Source organism: Hemitrygon akajei, chromosome 30 (genome assembly GCF_048418815.1).
Source record: "Hemitrygon akajei chromosome 30, sHemAka1.3, whole genome shotgun sequence".
Lineage (NCBI taxonomy): Eukaryota > Metazoa > Chordata > Chondrichthyes > Myliobatiformes > Dasyatidae > Hemitrygon > Hemitrygon akajei.
Window position 1 is genome coordinate 27,597,698 of NC_133153.1, and position 15,455 is coordinate 27,613,152.

The following is a 15,455-nucleotide window of genomic DNA, read 5'->3' on the forward strand; positions in this document are numbered from 1 at the left end:
CAGAGGCTTGATTGCGTGTGTTGATTTTATTATGGGTTCCATTACTAGTCGCAATTACCCTAATTACCCTTACCGAAAAAAAAATAAAGGAGCCCTCTTCAAAAAATCCTTCAAGTGTAAATTTGGCTCTAGTGGCCTGCACATTGCTGGTCTTAATTGGCCTATTTTGCACTTCTTTTCATTATCATCTCTCCTAGTCAAAGTGTGGACATTACACCATTCATATATGGATGGGAGTTACATTGCACCATAGATGATTTGGAGCTATTTTTAAAAATCTAAGTAAAATAACAAACAAGTGCAAATTTGAATTGACAGTGTGGAGAAATTGTGCTGAATAAAACAGTAGAACAAAGCGTTTCTTATCACAGAGCTAATACAGAGATTAAAATGATTGAATAATTCAGGCCAGGCAGCATCTATAGGAAGAAGCACTGTCGACGTTTCGGGCCGAGACCCTTTGTCAGTCATAACGAAGGGTCTTGGCCCGAAACATCGACAGTGCTTCTTCCTATAGATGCTGCCTGGCCTGCTGTGTTCCACCAGCATTTTGTGTGTGTTGTTTGAATTTACAGCATCTGCAGATTTCCTCGTGTTTGCTGATTGAGTAATTGCTTATTTCAAATAACTGGTATCAGCACTTCATGTATTGCTTTTCTAAGGATCAGAATGTTTGTAGGGGTGTGGGATTAATTGGATGATTTTACCAGTACTCCTTGCAGGAATGAAGGGCCAAATGGCCTCCTTTGCTCTGTTACTCGTTCTTCTGCCTCATCGGTCCTGAAAGCGGTCGGGTTTCTGGGCAAGCTTTAAGAACGCTAATTAGAGGTATTTGCAATTCACCCTTCACTTTAATTAAAAGACGTTATTACATGGTCCCTGGGTCTTTTGCTGGGAGAGATGAGTGATGCATGCCAGCCTGAACGCACGCAAGCTGCTGAGTGAAGGAAACAGCTGTAATGAGGGAGCACACGGAGGGTAGCTCAGGATTGATCATTGCTCTCACATGCAGAGTGTTGTCTTTGATAACTGCCGAAGAACCCAAGCAAGCTGAAAACACTGATGGTTGCTAACACTTCTTTACAATAGTTATACCCCACTTGGAGTACTGTGCTCAGTTCTGGTCACCTCATTATGTGGATACTATAGAGAGAGTGCAGAGGAGACTTACAAGGATGTTGTCTGGATTGGAGAGCATGCCTAGAGTGAACTCGGCCTTTTCTCCTCAGAGCAAGGGAGGATGAGAGGTGACCTGATAGAGGTGTATAAGATGACGAGGGGCATTGATCGTGTGGATAGTCAGAGGCTTTTTCCCAGGGCTGAAATGGCTAACATGAGGGGGCATAGTTTTAAGGTGCTTAGAAATAGGTACAAGGGGATGTCAGAGGTAGTTTTTTCACACAGAGTGGTGGATGCATGGAATGCACTGCTGGGGACAGTGGTAGATAGATAGATAGATAGATACTTTATTCATCCCCATGGGGAAATTCAACTTTTTTTCCAATGTCCCATACACTTGTTGTAGCAAAACTAATTACATACAATACTTAACTCAGTAAAAAAAAAGGTAGAGGTGGATACAACAGGGTCTTTTAAGAGACTCTTAGATAGGTGCATGGAGCGTAGAAAAATTAGAGGGCTATGCGGTAGGGAAATGAGGCATTCTTCTAAACTCCACAAAGTATAGTCCCAGAGCCATCAAGTATACATTAACCCTTTCAATCCCGGGGTAGTTTTTTTAACTCTATCGTTCTTCCTCTGACCCCTCTTCAATGCCAACACATCCTTTCTTAGATATGGGGCCCAGAACTCCTCACAATACTCCAATGCCTTATAAGGTCTCAGCAATGCATCTTGGCTTTTATATTCTAGCCCTCTCAAAGTAAATGGAACAATTGACATCATATTCTGTTCTGGATGGTGTCAGAGGTAGGGCGTTGAAACAGGCCCCTGACCAAAGGGCCTTTGCCCACAGGATAAGGTTATGATCCCATTGACTATGGGTACAGTCTGTGCCAGTTATAGACAAGCTCACCATGGAAACAGGCCTTTCAAGATCCAAAGTGCATTGATGTGGAATGCATAAATTATACAACCATGAGATTTGCTTGTTTACAGGCACCTTTGCTTGTCGCAAAGCAAGGCACCTGAAAGAGCCCAATTAAAGGAAAAGAATAAGACCCACTCCCTGTTCCCACAAAGAAAGAGAAAACAAAATCACAAAATGAATCACGCAAACAACAGAAGTGAGCGACGACAGCAGCATTCTGAACCAAATTGAGTCCTTAGATCCAAATCGCCGGAGCAGCCCGGAGTAGGCCCAAAGCTTCAGTGTTCAGTTCATCATATTAGTGGGTAAATTGCTGCAAAGTTTGCAGACACGAAGCCCAGCAGCTGGGCAACCTACTTGAACCCACACTGACAATCCAGCACCCATTTACACTAAGCCCACAGTGACCCACTTCATTCTCCCTATCCTCCCACCAACTCTGCCCAGATTCTACCATTCATTCACGCACTAGGGGCAAATTGTTTTGACAGTTTCCAATTAACCTGACAACCCACATGTATTTGGGATGTGGGATCCAGAGAAAACTAGCTTGCTCAAGCAGAGAAAGAGCAAACTCCACACAGGCAGAATCTGTGGTCAGGCTTGAACTTAGGTCCTGGGGCTGTGAGTCAGAGGCTGTGCCACTTTTTTTCCCTTTTCTGTGAATCCTTCAACACATAGATTCCATAGTTTAACCAGTTCAAGCGATACCAATTTTATCAATATTTGTGTGGACTATTGGTACAGAATTGAGTTAATTACCATAAGATCATAAGTGCAAAATTAGGCCATTCAGCCCATTGAGTCTGTTCTGTCATTTGATCTTGGGTGATTTATTTACCCCCTCAACCCCATTCACTCGCTTCCTCCCCTTAATCTTTTGACAGCCTTACTAATCAAGAACCTATCAATCTCCACTATACACAATGACTTGGCCTTCACAGTTGCAGGTGACAATGAATTCCACAGATTCACCACCCTCTGGTTAAAGAAATTCCTCATCCTTGCTCTAAAGAGTCATCATTGTATAAAGGGTCCTAGACTCTCCCACTATTGGAAACATCCTCTGCATGTGCACTCTATCTGGGCCTTTCAATATTTGGCAGGTTTCAATAATTCTTCTAAACTCTAGTGAGTACTGTCCTAGAGCCATCGAAAGAGCCTCATTCATGAACCCTTTCATTCCCAGGATTATTCTTGTAAACCTTCTCTGGCCCCTCTTCGTTGCAGCACATAATTGCGAAGATAGGAGGCCCAAAACTGTTCACAATACTCCAAGTGGGTTCTGACCAGCATTGCATCCTCGCTGTTATATTCCACTCCTCTCGAAGTTTCCAGCCTGCTGTATCAATCCAGACACAGATAGTCAGTTGTACCAAATTTCTTCGTGCAGAAAGGAGAGAGTCATTTATGGAATAGAACTCTCCTGATACGTTTCCCGGACGCAGTGGAGTCAGTGATCCCCTGAGTCTTGTTACTGCTAACTCCCCTGGCGATAAGCTATTAGATATCCCAATAATCTCACAACAGAGGGGCATGTCTTCCACTTGCCCAGTGTTGCAGGCTCCAGCTCTGGGAAGCAACCTTTTGTATTAACTTATCGATGTAAAGGGAATAATCCCATATGCATGCGCCCAAGAGGATGTGCCCTTTTTCCCCCGAGAGACCTTTGAATAGAAGTGCTTACCTCCCTAGCCCACTGACTACACTAGTGAGTCGCTTTTGAAGCACGCCGCACAGAACAAGGCGCGTTTCGGCGTTTGAAACGTGGTTTCCCCGGCCTGTCACTCCTTCATTTAATTGGGCCTTGAGTTTATAGCCGTGCTTCGCAGACATAATGGCTCCCACTGGTCTGATCTATTGCTGGGCACGGTGCATGAGGAAGGAGCTAATTTAAGGCAAGCAATTCCGTGTGCTTGAGCCAAGAATAAGTCTCTGCCTTTGATAGAGCTAAAGTATGATGGATGAATAAAGTTGATTATGAACGAATTATTGGATGTACCATCTACTTAATTAGAAAGGTTTAATTTACTGGGCTAGATTCATTAGTGCGCACTCTCAGGTACCCTGAGTCCAGGAGAATTCTCCCAGGAGCGTGAGATTTAAATGAATCTGTGCGCATGTATCTGCTCTGGTGCGATTCCTCCTCTGTGATTTCCCCTGTGCTCCAGCAGTCAGCTGGTTGCTCCAGGGTCTCTGCGGCGAGGTGCCTGACCTGGCGCCAGATGGGAAGCCAAAGCTAGCGTGAGCTTCAGACCCTGGGCGCTGACATTTCCATTGTGTGCTGCCACAATAGCGAGCAGTTTTGTCTTCTGCATCCAATTAATTCAGTGTTGGGAGAGTAACTGATAATCTCAGTGTTTGCGAGGCTGTTTAATTCGCCCCTAGTTTGAAGTGTTTCAGAGCCGAGCAATGCACAGCTTCCGTACAAGAATTTTGAGACATCTGCTCCAGTTTTAACTTTGTTATTGTGTGTCGCCATGTTTTAAAAAACACATCTAAAAGTAGCAGTAACATATGGGAATAAAGTGGTGTGGACTACATTGTGCATGTGTGTGTGTGTGTGTGTGCTGTGCTTTGTAACTAGGTTAAGACTAGAGAGAGAATTTGTTTGCATTCCAAATGAAAATTGGACAGGCAAGGTTGATATGTAACTACAAACCATATGCTGTAAAATTCTGCTCCCTGACCCTTGGGTATTGATGGAAGAACATCCCAGGAGAGTCCATGAGCTCATCCAATTGCTCCCCTTTGTCCTAAAGTTTTCTGTATATGTTCCCACAGCCACACATCAGTAGAGAAATATATAAACTAATAGAAATCCCGCAAAGATAGAGTCACATTATTGTGCATGGACAACATTAGGGTCATAAATTCATGGACCCCAGGAGAATTTCAACGCTTTTAATTAATTTTTGCTCTGTCTATTTAAAGAAAGATAAAGATTAACTTTATTTGTCACCCGTACATCGAAGCACTCTGTGAAGCATAGCGCTATGTCAGATCAGATCAGCGAGAGTTGTGCATAAGGTTTGCCACACTTCCGGTGCCATTTACTAACCCTAACTTTGGAATGTGGGAGGGAAACCAGATCGCCTGGAGGAAATCCACACGGTCACAAGGAGAAGGTATAAACTCCTCACAGGGAGAGGTAGAAATGGAACCCCAGTCTTCGGTTGACGCTGTAAGCGTGTTGAGCTAACCACAACACCACTGTGCTGCCATATTAAGTGCAATGTTGAGACAAGTGGAGCATGCCAAACTCAAGCCCCATGCACAACGCTTATAAGTCGGATGAGAATACTTGCTTACAACTTATTTTTAACCCCTTAAATAACAACAGAGTCCAGAATGGCATAGCTGGTGTGCCATGCCCCTACCGAGTGAAAGGATGGCGTCATTTATTTTTTTACTTTAGTGCTGCAGCACGGAGTAGGCCTTTCCGGCCCCTTGCGCCACACCTCCTTAGCAAACCCCAACCTGATTGGCCCTAACCTAAATCACGAGACAATTTACAATGACCACTTCACTTACCCGGTATGTCTTTGGACTGTGGGAGGAAACTGGAGCACCTGGACAAACCTCACGCATTCCACAGGATATGAGATTCCTTCCAGCACGAGAATGTTGCGTGGAAACCTCAGAATGATCAGATCCTCATTGAGGCAACGTGCTTTGCAATCTCACTTGACTGCTAAGGCATTGCTGATCCCACTTTGGTGGGGGGGGGCATTGCTGAGGTGGGCGAGGGTGGAGAACCAAAATAGGAGCTGTAGAGGTGGGAGAAAAGAGGCAAGAGGAAGGCACAGGGGGAAAAGCATCTGAAAGGGTTTGGTGGAGAGACATGCTTTTGGGAGGAGAGCTTGTCCTTCATTTGGTTAACTAGGAAATTAGATATAACCATTAACCCTGCCTGCCCTAGACTGCAACCCTCACTCTCCATTCCCTGGACAGTGGAAGCCTAACAGAGATACTGTTAACCCCTGATTAAAGTGGCAAATGAGCCAGATTGATACACTGGTGTGCAATTGGTAATCCTCCATGAGTCCCATTCAGATTCTCAAGCTGGGTGGTGGTTTCAAAGGTGGGGTGTTCCTTCTCTTATGTTAACTCCTCCCCATGACTTTACCTTTTCAGACACAGACTGTTAAGTAAAGAAAGTCAAGGGCCATACTTCTAGAGTTAAGACAAGGAGAAATTTCTTCAGTCAGCAGATGTTGACTCTGGAATTTGTTGCCACAGAAGACTGTGGAAGCCAAATCATTGGGTGTATTTAAGGTGAAGATTGATAGGTTCTTGGTTGCTAATGGGGTTAAGTGGGGGGGGGGGGGAAGGTGACAGAATGGAGTGAGGAAAAAAATGATTCAATGATGGAGCAGATTCAATGAGCTGAGGAGTCTCATTCAGCTCCTATTTCTTGTAGTCATAGTCAAAACTGGATTCTGACAAGGACTTCAAGTGTGTTAAGCTTCTTCCATTGAAGTTGGGTGAGAGTAGATCTAGAGGTCATAGGTTAAGTGTGAAAGGTGAAATATTTAATGGGAACCTGAGGGGTGACTGTTTCACTCAGAGGGAGTTGCGAGTGTGGAACGAGCTGCCAGCCTAAGTGGAGAATGTGTGTTCAATTTCTATAATTAAGAGAAGTTTGGATAAGTACATGCATGGGGGGTGGGGTATGAAGGGCTATGGGCCTGGTGTAGGTCCTTGAATCTATGCAGAACAACATTTTAGCATGGACTAGATGGGCCGAGGGGCCTGTTTCTGTGCTGTAGTGCTCTATGACTCTAATGGGATGTAGAAGACTCAGAGTGATTGAGGTACCAAGTGGCTGTTTGGCATAGAACTAGCGAATTTTATCTCAGAGCAAAGGTCTGTCTTTTAGGACTGGGATGAGGAGAAACTTCACATTGAGCTCTAGGTTTTTGGATACTTTTATCTGCAGAAAGCTGAAGATGCTTTTTCAAAGTATATTCCAGGCTAAAATCAAAAGATTTTTGAAAGTTAGAGGGATCACTTATATTGCCCTAAATATTTAGGGAGTATTTCTACATGGAACGCTGCCAAAAGAAAGCAGCATCCATCACCAAACATCTTCACCATCCAGGCAATGCCCTCTTTTCGCTACTACCAATAGGCAGGAACTACAGAAGCCTTAGGTCCCACACAACCAGGTCCAGGAACAATTATTACCCTACAACCATCAGGCTCCTGAACCAACATGGAAAACTTCATTCAGCACAACTCTGAACAGATTCTACAACCTACAGACTCACTTTCGTGGACTCTTTACACCTCGTTCTCCATATTATTTTTATTTGCACAGTTGTTATTTGCTTACTTTTATTGTTTGCGTAATTTGTCTTTTTTCCGCACGTTTGGTGTTTGACAATATTTTTAAAGGGTTCTATTGGGTTTCTTTGTTTTGTGGCTGCATGTAAGGAGATAAATCTCAAGGTTGTATGTAGTATACCTACTTTGATATTAATATATTTTGAAACTTTCCTCTTTTGCACATCAGTTTGTTATTCTTAGTTTCTGTATAGTTTTTCTTAAAATTCTGTTGTATTTATCTTTTTCCTGTAAATGCCTGCAAGAAGACCGATCTCAAGATAGTATATGGTACAATATCCATACTTTGATAATAAATTTATTTTCAACTTCGAACTTTGAATCAGATTATATGGGTATCAGGCAGCAACTTGTCTTGAAGAAAAGGGTCTTACTAAATGAAGCACCAGGCTCAAGGGACTACTTGAAAATCAAAATAGAACCTGCCCAAACCTACCAACTGTAGCCAATCCAAACACAAACCCTAGTACATTCTCTTATGGCCTGACAAGAAGCTTTTATATAAAGATGGGGAAATGACTATTTAGAAACAGGCAATAACAAACAAATAATTCTAACCCTCCCTCTAGTCAGGCCAAAGTGTCTGACCATCACAAACCTGAATGTGTTACTAGAATACTCATGTAGATGGGTGCTGTTGGGCTCGGTTCTAGAAACAAGGCTCCAGAATGGCGAGATGTCCGTAAGGAAATGCTGCCGACTGCACTATTCCAGGCTGCAGGCGTATGTACTGAAGTGTGGTGCAGCCAAAGTAAAGGCTCTTTGAGGAAAGGCCAGGGTCTAGGGTCCTTGCACTTCTGCAAATGGAGGGGCTGGGTTGAGTGGGGAAACCCCTCAAATGTTAAAATGCTGGATTGACCCAGGAAGCCACATTAGTGGCAACAGCTCCATGGTGTAAAAAAAACACGTTGGCACTGAAAGTAATGGCCATGAATGTAATTATTCTGCATTTTTTCTTTTTTTATGAATAAAATTTAGTTTTGAAGTATTTTTTAAAAAGTTGAAAGAATGGCCTTTTCCTGCTTGTAACTCTTAAGCTCCTGAGCTGGAATTGCTGTTCCTGTTTCACTCAATTAAGTCCTTTGAAATATTTGGAGTATTTTGGGTTGTGCCCCTGTACATGACGAGTTTGCAAACCTCCGCAGAAATATTTATCTGAACTTGTTACAGGTCAATGCTCATTGAATTGACACTGGACAATCTCAGCTGTGAGCAATGTCGATACACTGCATACATGCCATTTATAACATATCAAAGTGGCATCTTCCTTTCACACTTCACAACCACTTTTCCCTTGTGCCAATAGACTAGAATACAAATAAAATGCAGAGTAAAGTCAACAGTTCACATTCAGAGTAAAGGGATATTGATTTGACAATTCTGTTGATTTGGCTGATGTTTACATGACTGTTTGAACACAGATCTATTATCAGGCAATAAAGTCAGCCTTATTTTTGTTGGGATTTGATCACATTGTGATTTCCTTGTATGCTAAACCATCAAATGTCAGTCTGGGCTTTATTTCTTGCAAACCTTCTAATGTTAGCATTTTTAGGATTTGATTTTTTTTCTGACGTGAGTAATAAACTCTTAAAATGTTGACTGAGGAAGAAAACCTTACATTTTTCAGTTCAATTGTCCTTCAAGTCAGTTTTTTCTGTAGTGTTATTGGTTTTGTGACATGTTCCAAGATACAGGGAAAAGCTTGTCTTGTTCATACAGATCAAATCATTACACAGTGCATTGAGCTGGAATAAGGTAAAACAGTGCAGTATAAATTGTAAAAGCTACCAAAAAGTACAATTGCAGGTAAACAATAAAGTGCAAGATCAGAATGAGGTTGATAATGAGGCCAGAAGTCCAGTTTAGCGTACAGAATCAGAATTAATATCGCTGGCATATGACGTGAAATCTGTTGCTATGCAGGAGCAGTACATAAGAATAAAAACTGTGAATTACAGTTATACATTAAAAAGTTAAATTAAGTCACTAGCGCAAACTTGTGAGGTAGTGTTCGTGGATTCAGTGTCCATTCAGAAATCTGATGGCAGAGGAGAAGAAGCTGTTCCTCCTTCCTGATGGTACCAATGAGAAGAGGGCATGTCCTGGATGTTTGGGGTCCATTTCAGAGTCTGATAACAGTGGGATAGAAGCTGTCCTTGAGCCTAGTGGCATGTGCTTTCAGGTTTTTGGGGAGAGGGGAGAAGAGAGACTATCCAGGGTAGGTGGGGTCTTCATTAATGCTGGCTGTTTTACTGAGGCAGGGAGAAGAATAGATAGTCCATAGAGGGGAAGCTGGTCCCTGTGATGCTCTGAGCTGAGTCCATGACTCTCTGCAGCGTCTGGCAGACACATCCAGGCAGAATGCTTTCTATACTGCATCGATAAAAATTGGTGAGGTAGTAGAGATGTTGGCCAGCTTTCTTGGCCATGATTGGACCAGGACAGGGTACTGGCTTTGTTCATCCCTAGGAACTTGAAGCTCTCACCTTCAACACCATTGATGTAGACAGGAAAATGTACACTGTCCTGCTTTGTGAAGTCAAAGACCAGCTCTTTTGTTTTGACGGCATTAAGGGAGACGTTGTTGTCGTGACACCATGTCGTTGAGCTCTCTACCTGCTTTCTGCACTCAGACTCAATTATTTCCATCTGACTCATGGTCACTCTCAAACTCCCAAGGATACTCAAGACTTGGGCAGGATTAACGGGTCAGAGATCCAGCCAAGGTCAAACTCCAGGACAAGAATGATTGCAAAAAGTCAGGAATAACTAGTTCACATCAAATTCAAAAGGTGTTGCATGATGCCAGAATTCAGGGAGGTCGGCTGATATCAAACATTAAAGATCTAGATGGATACCAAAACCAGGAACACCACCTGGCATCAAATTCAGGTGCTGAGTCCTTTTTGAAACCCGTGTGTCTGAGTCAATATCAAACGGCAAGGATGCAGCGATTTTGAAGCAGGAAGGGTCGGGAGCCCTCAGCAGAGCAGGAGGCATCTGTGGATCTAGAGGGAGTTATCCATCCTTCCTCAGTTCTGCAAATAGATGCAGGGAAAATATGAAGTGGAAGAGAGAATAGGGTTCAGGTCGCACAGTTGCCTATAAAGAGTTTCTGTGTTTTTCTGCTGGGTGCTCTTGTTTCCACCCATTTTCCTAAAACATAGTAGGTTAATTGGTCACATGGGTGTAATTCGGCAGGGCAGGCTTGTTACCATGCTGTCTCTTTAAATATAAAAAAACAACAGGAGGGTCGAATGGGAGAACAATGATAAAGCTGTTAATTATGTAAAGCTAACGAGGAAGGCAATAAGATAATTGGGCAGCACCGTAATGTAGTGGTTAGCGTGATGCATTACAGCGCAGGGAGTAAGGGCGAGATTCAGTTCTGTGGTAACTTCCACTTTGCAAAAAGACCACTCGACAACTTGATGGCCAAAAGAGCATCTTTATCTGGGACGGCAGATGATATTTACAATACAGAGGCTTCCCGGTACCTCGTGTGGCATGGGTGGAGGAACTATATACAATGCATACTGGGAGTAAAAAGAGCGGAAGTAAAGACCCCGCCAACCCCGGTAGTATTAACTTACTTTTAATAATACTCACATTACAACAAATTCCCTCTACTGGAATTCGACTAAGGAGTCTGTACGTTCCCTCCACGAACCTGGGGGCTCCTCCGGGTGTGCTGGTTTCCCCCTACATTCCAAAGATGTATCGTTAGGGTGAGTGAGCTGTGGTGTTGCTACGGTGGTGCCGGAAGTGAGGCGACTGTTGCTGGCTGCCCAGCTCAATCCTCGCCGACGTGATTTGACGCAAACAACACATTTCGATGTAGAGCTCATCTCTAAAGTAAAGAAACGAAAGATGGGTTGAGCGGAGGTTCAGAATTGTGCTGAATTCGCTGTTGCCCGGACGGGAACTGACTGAGGCTGAGATGCAGGGATAAAATTGAACTGAAAGCCCAAGAATTATTTTGGTGTTTTGGTTCTTCGGCTTCAGAGAAGCTAAACTAATACTGATTGGACCATCCTGTGGGCAGCGCTTCAGCTGGTGTCACACATTTTTACCAGGGGAGTGAAAGGACAGGCTTGATGCATTTATGACAAACAGCCCTGGGAAAACGGAGCTTAAGTTTTCATTGAAATAGAATATAAATGTCCAGGATTTGTGATTACTTCTTGCCTTTTACTCTAGGTCCAGAGCACAATCAAATTCGTGCAGCATTGCGAGCCTTATTTCAGGGCTGCTCAGTGGTGGTGAGCGTAACGCTATTACAGCGCTAGCAACCCGGCTTCAAATCCCACCACAGGCATTGGTGGGCTTCAGGTCTTCCGATATCCCCCCGTCTCTGAGAAACCTATAGATTAGTAGGTTAATTGGTCATGTGGTTGTAAATAGGCGGTGCTGACTCCTTGAGCCGAAAGGGCGCGCTGCAGAAATGAGAACGCAAGTGAGACGAGGAAACACAGTGCTGAATCGGTGCACAGCAAGATCTCACAACCAACGGTGGGTTTTATTGCGATAATTGACCATTAGCCTGACCATTCTCCATCCTTTCTTCCCCCCCAAATAATTCATTGTAATTATTTGCTCCCATTTGAGATGATAGACCAGATCTCGGCTTATAGATACCACCACCCTCAACCCTGCACCACTCTCTTCCCGAAGATTTTTTTTATGTGTAGTCAAGTCTTTGGTGCGGAATTGAACCCGCAGCCCGTTCTTTCAGAGGTGAGAATTCGGCCCCTCTTCGCCGACTTTCCACGCTTGTATTGGGGCCAGCACATTTTTACACAGTTACTTTGGCGCTCACCGAAAGCTGGCTGCTCCGCTGGTTCTTTTCGCGAACCCATGACGGAGCGAGTACACGATCTGGAGAGAGGAACGCTGAGCTAAGGCGGCGCGCTGGTCACACAGAAGGCGACTTCTGAAATGCTTGGAATCACAGCTGACCCGCTGAAGCATCGGATTTTACTCTCAGAAGCAGTGAACTCTTGGCAGGCTGCCAGAGAGACAAGAGGCAGGAAGGGGGGTGGGGGGGGAGCGGCGGCGAGGTCGCGGGGGGGAGGGAGGGTCGGTCAGAGTGGGGGTGGTCTTCCCGTGTTCAGCCACAGTGTGCGGACTCCTGTCAGCGGCGCGGGGCCACGTGACTCGCAGAGTTGGCCCGGCTCCCAGAGCACGGCTATTAATTGACTCGGGTTTCCCTGGACCCGTGCCAGCCGCGGGTTGGTGGGGGACTGTGTTGCGGAGCGTGCTGCTCGCCGGGGACAGAGTCTGCTTTCGAGGAAAGCGCAGCGCTGTCAGGAGGAGAGCGGCTGTCAGCAGTGCAGACTCGCTCAGCAGCCACCTGCATTGTATCTATCTCCAGCTCGCCTGCAGTTCGCACGGCTCCAGTTCCTGAAGCCTTCCCCACCCCTCCCCATGCCCCCCTCTCCACTTGCCCCTCATACTACACTCTCTACTTGCCCCTCAGTCCCTTACGAACCCACTTCCTGGCAACATGATCACTGGTCAGATCACCCTTTCTATGGATTTTCTCTATCCGTGCAAATCGTTGGTTCAGTAATTTATTTTTCTGCCCAAGTAACTTAGAGATTTTAATCTCCCACGCTGCACAACATTGCCTGAAGAGATTTGGAAATAAATCCCTTCTTAACTATAGAATAGCATTAAACATGTTATTTAGCCCAGTTCAGCAGCAGCAACATGTTCGGTGAAATTGGCTAAAGTTTATTGTCTGATTGCAATAAATATTTCCCCTGCCACTCTTCCCTCTTTCCCAACATGGCTGTGGAAAGAGAAGAGGCAACTGATGAACACAGCGGATTGATTCTACAGATGCTGGTAATCTTGGGAGGAACGCACAAAATGCTGGAGCAACTCAGCAGGTCGGGCAGCATCCACGGAAATGGATAGACTGTCGGCATTTTGGGCCGAGACCCGTCTTCAAGACTGAGAAGGAAGGGGGTAGTTGCCAGAATAAAAATGTGGGGGGAGGGGGGAAGCAAACTAGCCGGAAGGTGTTCGGTGAAGCCAGCTGGATGGGAAAGGTCAACGGTTGGAGATGAAGGAATCTGAAAGGTGAGGAGAGTGCACCAAAGGAGAAAGGGAAGGGGGAAATAATAGGCAAGTGAGAGGAGGTAAAAGAGAGTGGTGGGGGGGATTTGTTTACTGGAAAGAGAAATCGATTTTCAAGCCATCAGGTTTGAGGCGGCCCAGACGGAATATAAAGTGTTGCTCCTCCACTCTGAGGGTGGCCTCGTCTTGTGACAAGAGGAGGCCATGGTTTGACATGTTGGAATGGGAAATGGGATTCTGCAGATGCTGGAAATCTTGAGGAACACATGAAAAATGCTGGAGGAACTCAGCAAGTCATACAACATCTACTAAAGTTACCGTCTACGGTTTGGGCTGAGACCCTTGGTCAGGATTCAGTTGACTATAGTTTTCTTCCCAAATCTACACATTTAGCAACACATCGTTCAAAGTTAGAAGGAAGATGGCCAATAGAGAAGCATGAGGGGTAGGTGTGGGGCAACAGCCAGCAAACATTAGGTGGGTTCAGCTGAAGGAGTGGTGGGGGGGGGTGGTGATCGACAGATGGAAGAGGGAGGTGGAGAAGGGTTTGGAGGTGATAGGTGGAGCAGCAGGGGCTTTCCAGTTGATGAAATATGATAGGAATGGAAGGTGGAGCATTGAACTGTATGAAGAAGGTGGGAGGGTAATGAGTGGGCGGAGTGTACAGTGCGAGAGCAATATTGTGCAATACATAACATTACCACAATACTGTGCGGAGGTCTTAGACAGAAGCAGTATATATAGCTGAGTCTTGCAGAAGGGTCTCGGCCTGAAATGTTCATTCACTTTCCGTAGTTGCTGCCTGATCTGCATTTTGTACGTGTTGCTCTGGATCTCCAGCACCTGCCGTTTGTACAGTAGGCACAGAAAGACTATTGCTAGGCACCTAAGACTATTGCACAGTGCTGTATTTGTCAATGTGGAGCGGAGAGAAACTTTGTAAATCTGACGGGAGCAGAAGATGTTGGGAATGGCTGAAGTGCCGCAGGAGGGGTGTGAGACAGGTGGCAGAGAAGGAGTGCCATGGGCTGGGGGTGGGGGGGAGCAGGAGGTTGGTGTGGGTGCAGATACACCTAGCGCTGAGATACCAGGCAAAGTCATTTGATTCCAAACAGTTGGTTTAATGGTCATTACAGACTGTCTCTCTGGTGCTCCCCACTCCCTCCCCTCTCCCTTCCCTTTTTCCCAATCATGATTCTCCTCTCCTTGCTTCCTACCCACTCTTAGCCCACACTAGAGACCCATATCAGAATCAGGCACATATCATGAATTTTTTTTTATGGCAACAGTACAGTGTGATACGTAAAATTACTACAGTTCTGTGGAAAGGTCTTAGGCACCAGAGCTATATGTATGTGCCTAAGACTTTTGCACAGTACTGTACGTGTGAAAAGCGTAGGTGGTCTCATGCACAAATGATGGCTGGCCCTGGTCTGCATCAGCTGGGATCTTGTCCTTTATGATCTTACTGCTTTGCCAAATTGTAGGATCATACTTAATAAGATTGGAAATTGAGACCTCAATGCACATGGAGTATGGCTTGCAAAAGTACACTGTCTTTCTCCAGACGTGGACATTAACTAAGTTGGGGTTTCTAATTTGAGGTATCTTGCTCTATTCCTTTCTCTCTTCTCCTGATCTACTCAATTCTTCCTACACACACCTAGCCCCCCCATAACACCCTATCACCCAGTTTCTTCCCCCTCCTCCTGCTGCCTAGACATACCTCCCACTGGCTCCCTTCCCACCACATTTATTTGGTGCCATGCTCCACTTCCCCTTCCTATCAGATGCTGCCATCTGCAGCCCTCCATGGACTCCTCCTATCACCTCTCAGCCTCTGAAGCTATTTCCCCCATCCCCTTCTCCACTTGTCAATCGCCCCTCCTCAACTGGTTCCACCCATCAATCGCTACCTCTTGATCCCCGCCCATGCCTTTATTTTGGCAATCTTCCTTCTACTTTCCTC

General features: G+C 45.0%; 1 protein-coding gene and 1 long non-coding RNA gene across 3 annotated transcripts in view; one reads left to right on the forward strand and one right to left on the reverse strand.

Annotated features, from left to right (window-relative positions):
* Positions 1-15,455, forward strand: part of igdcc3 (immunoglobulin superfamily, DCC subclass, member 3) — a 191,934-nt gene that overhangs the window by 62,521 nt on the left and 113,958 nt on the right. The window contains exon 1 of one of the 2 annotated variants that reach the window (XM_073033204.1): positions 13,428-13,489. The exons of the other annotated variant lie outside the window; for it this stretch is intronic. The gene's annotated coding sequence lies outside the window, so the exon portion shown is untranslated. Of the gene's footprint in view, positions 1-13,427; positions 13,490-15,455 lie in introns of those variants that run through there. 2 annotated transcript variants of the gene reach the window in all.
* Positions 7,375-12,326, reverse strand: LOC140718741 (uncharacterized). The gene is made up of 3 exons (XR_012096776.1): positions 12,222-12,326; positions 11,012-11,252; positions 7,375-10,440 (listed from the first exon to the last, which is right to left on the reverse strand). It is a non-coding gene; the product is annotated as an uncharacterized lncRNA (long non-coding RNA).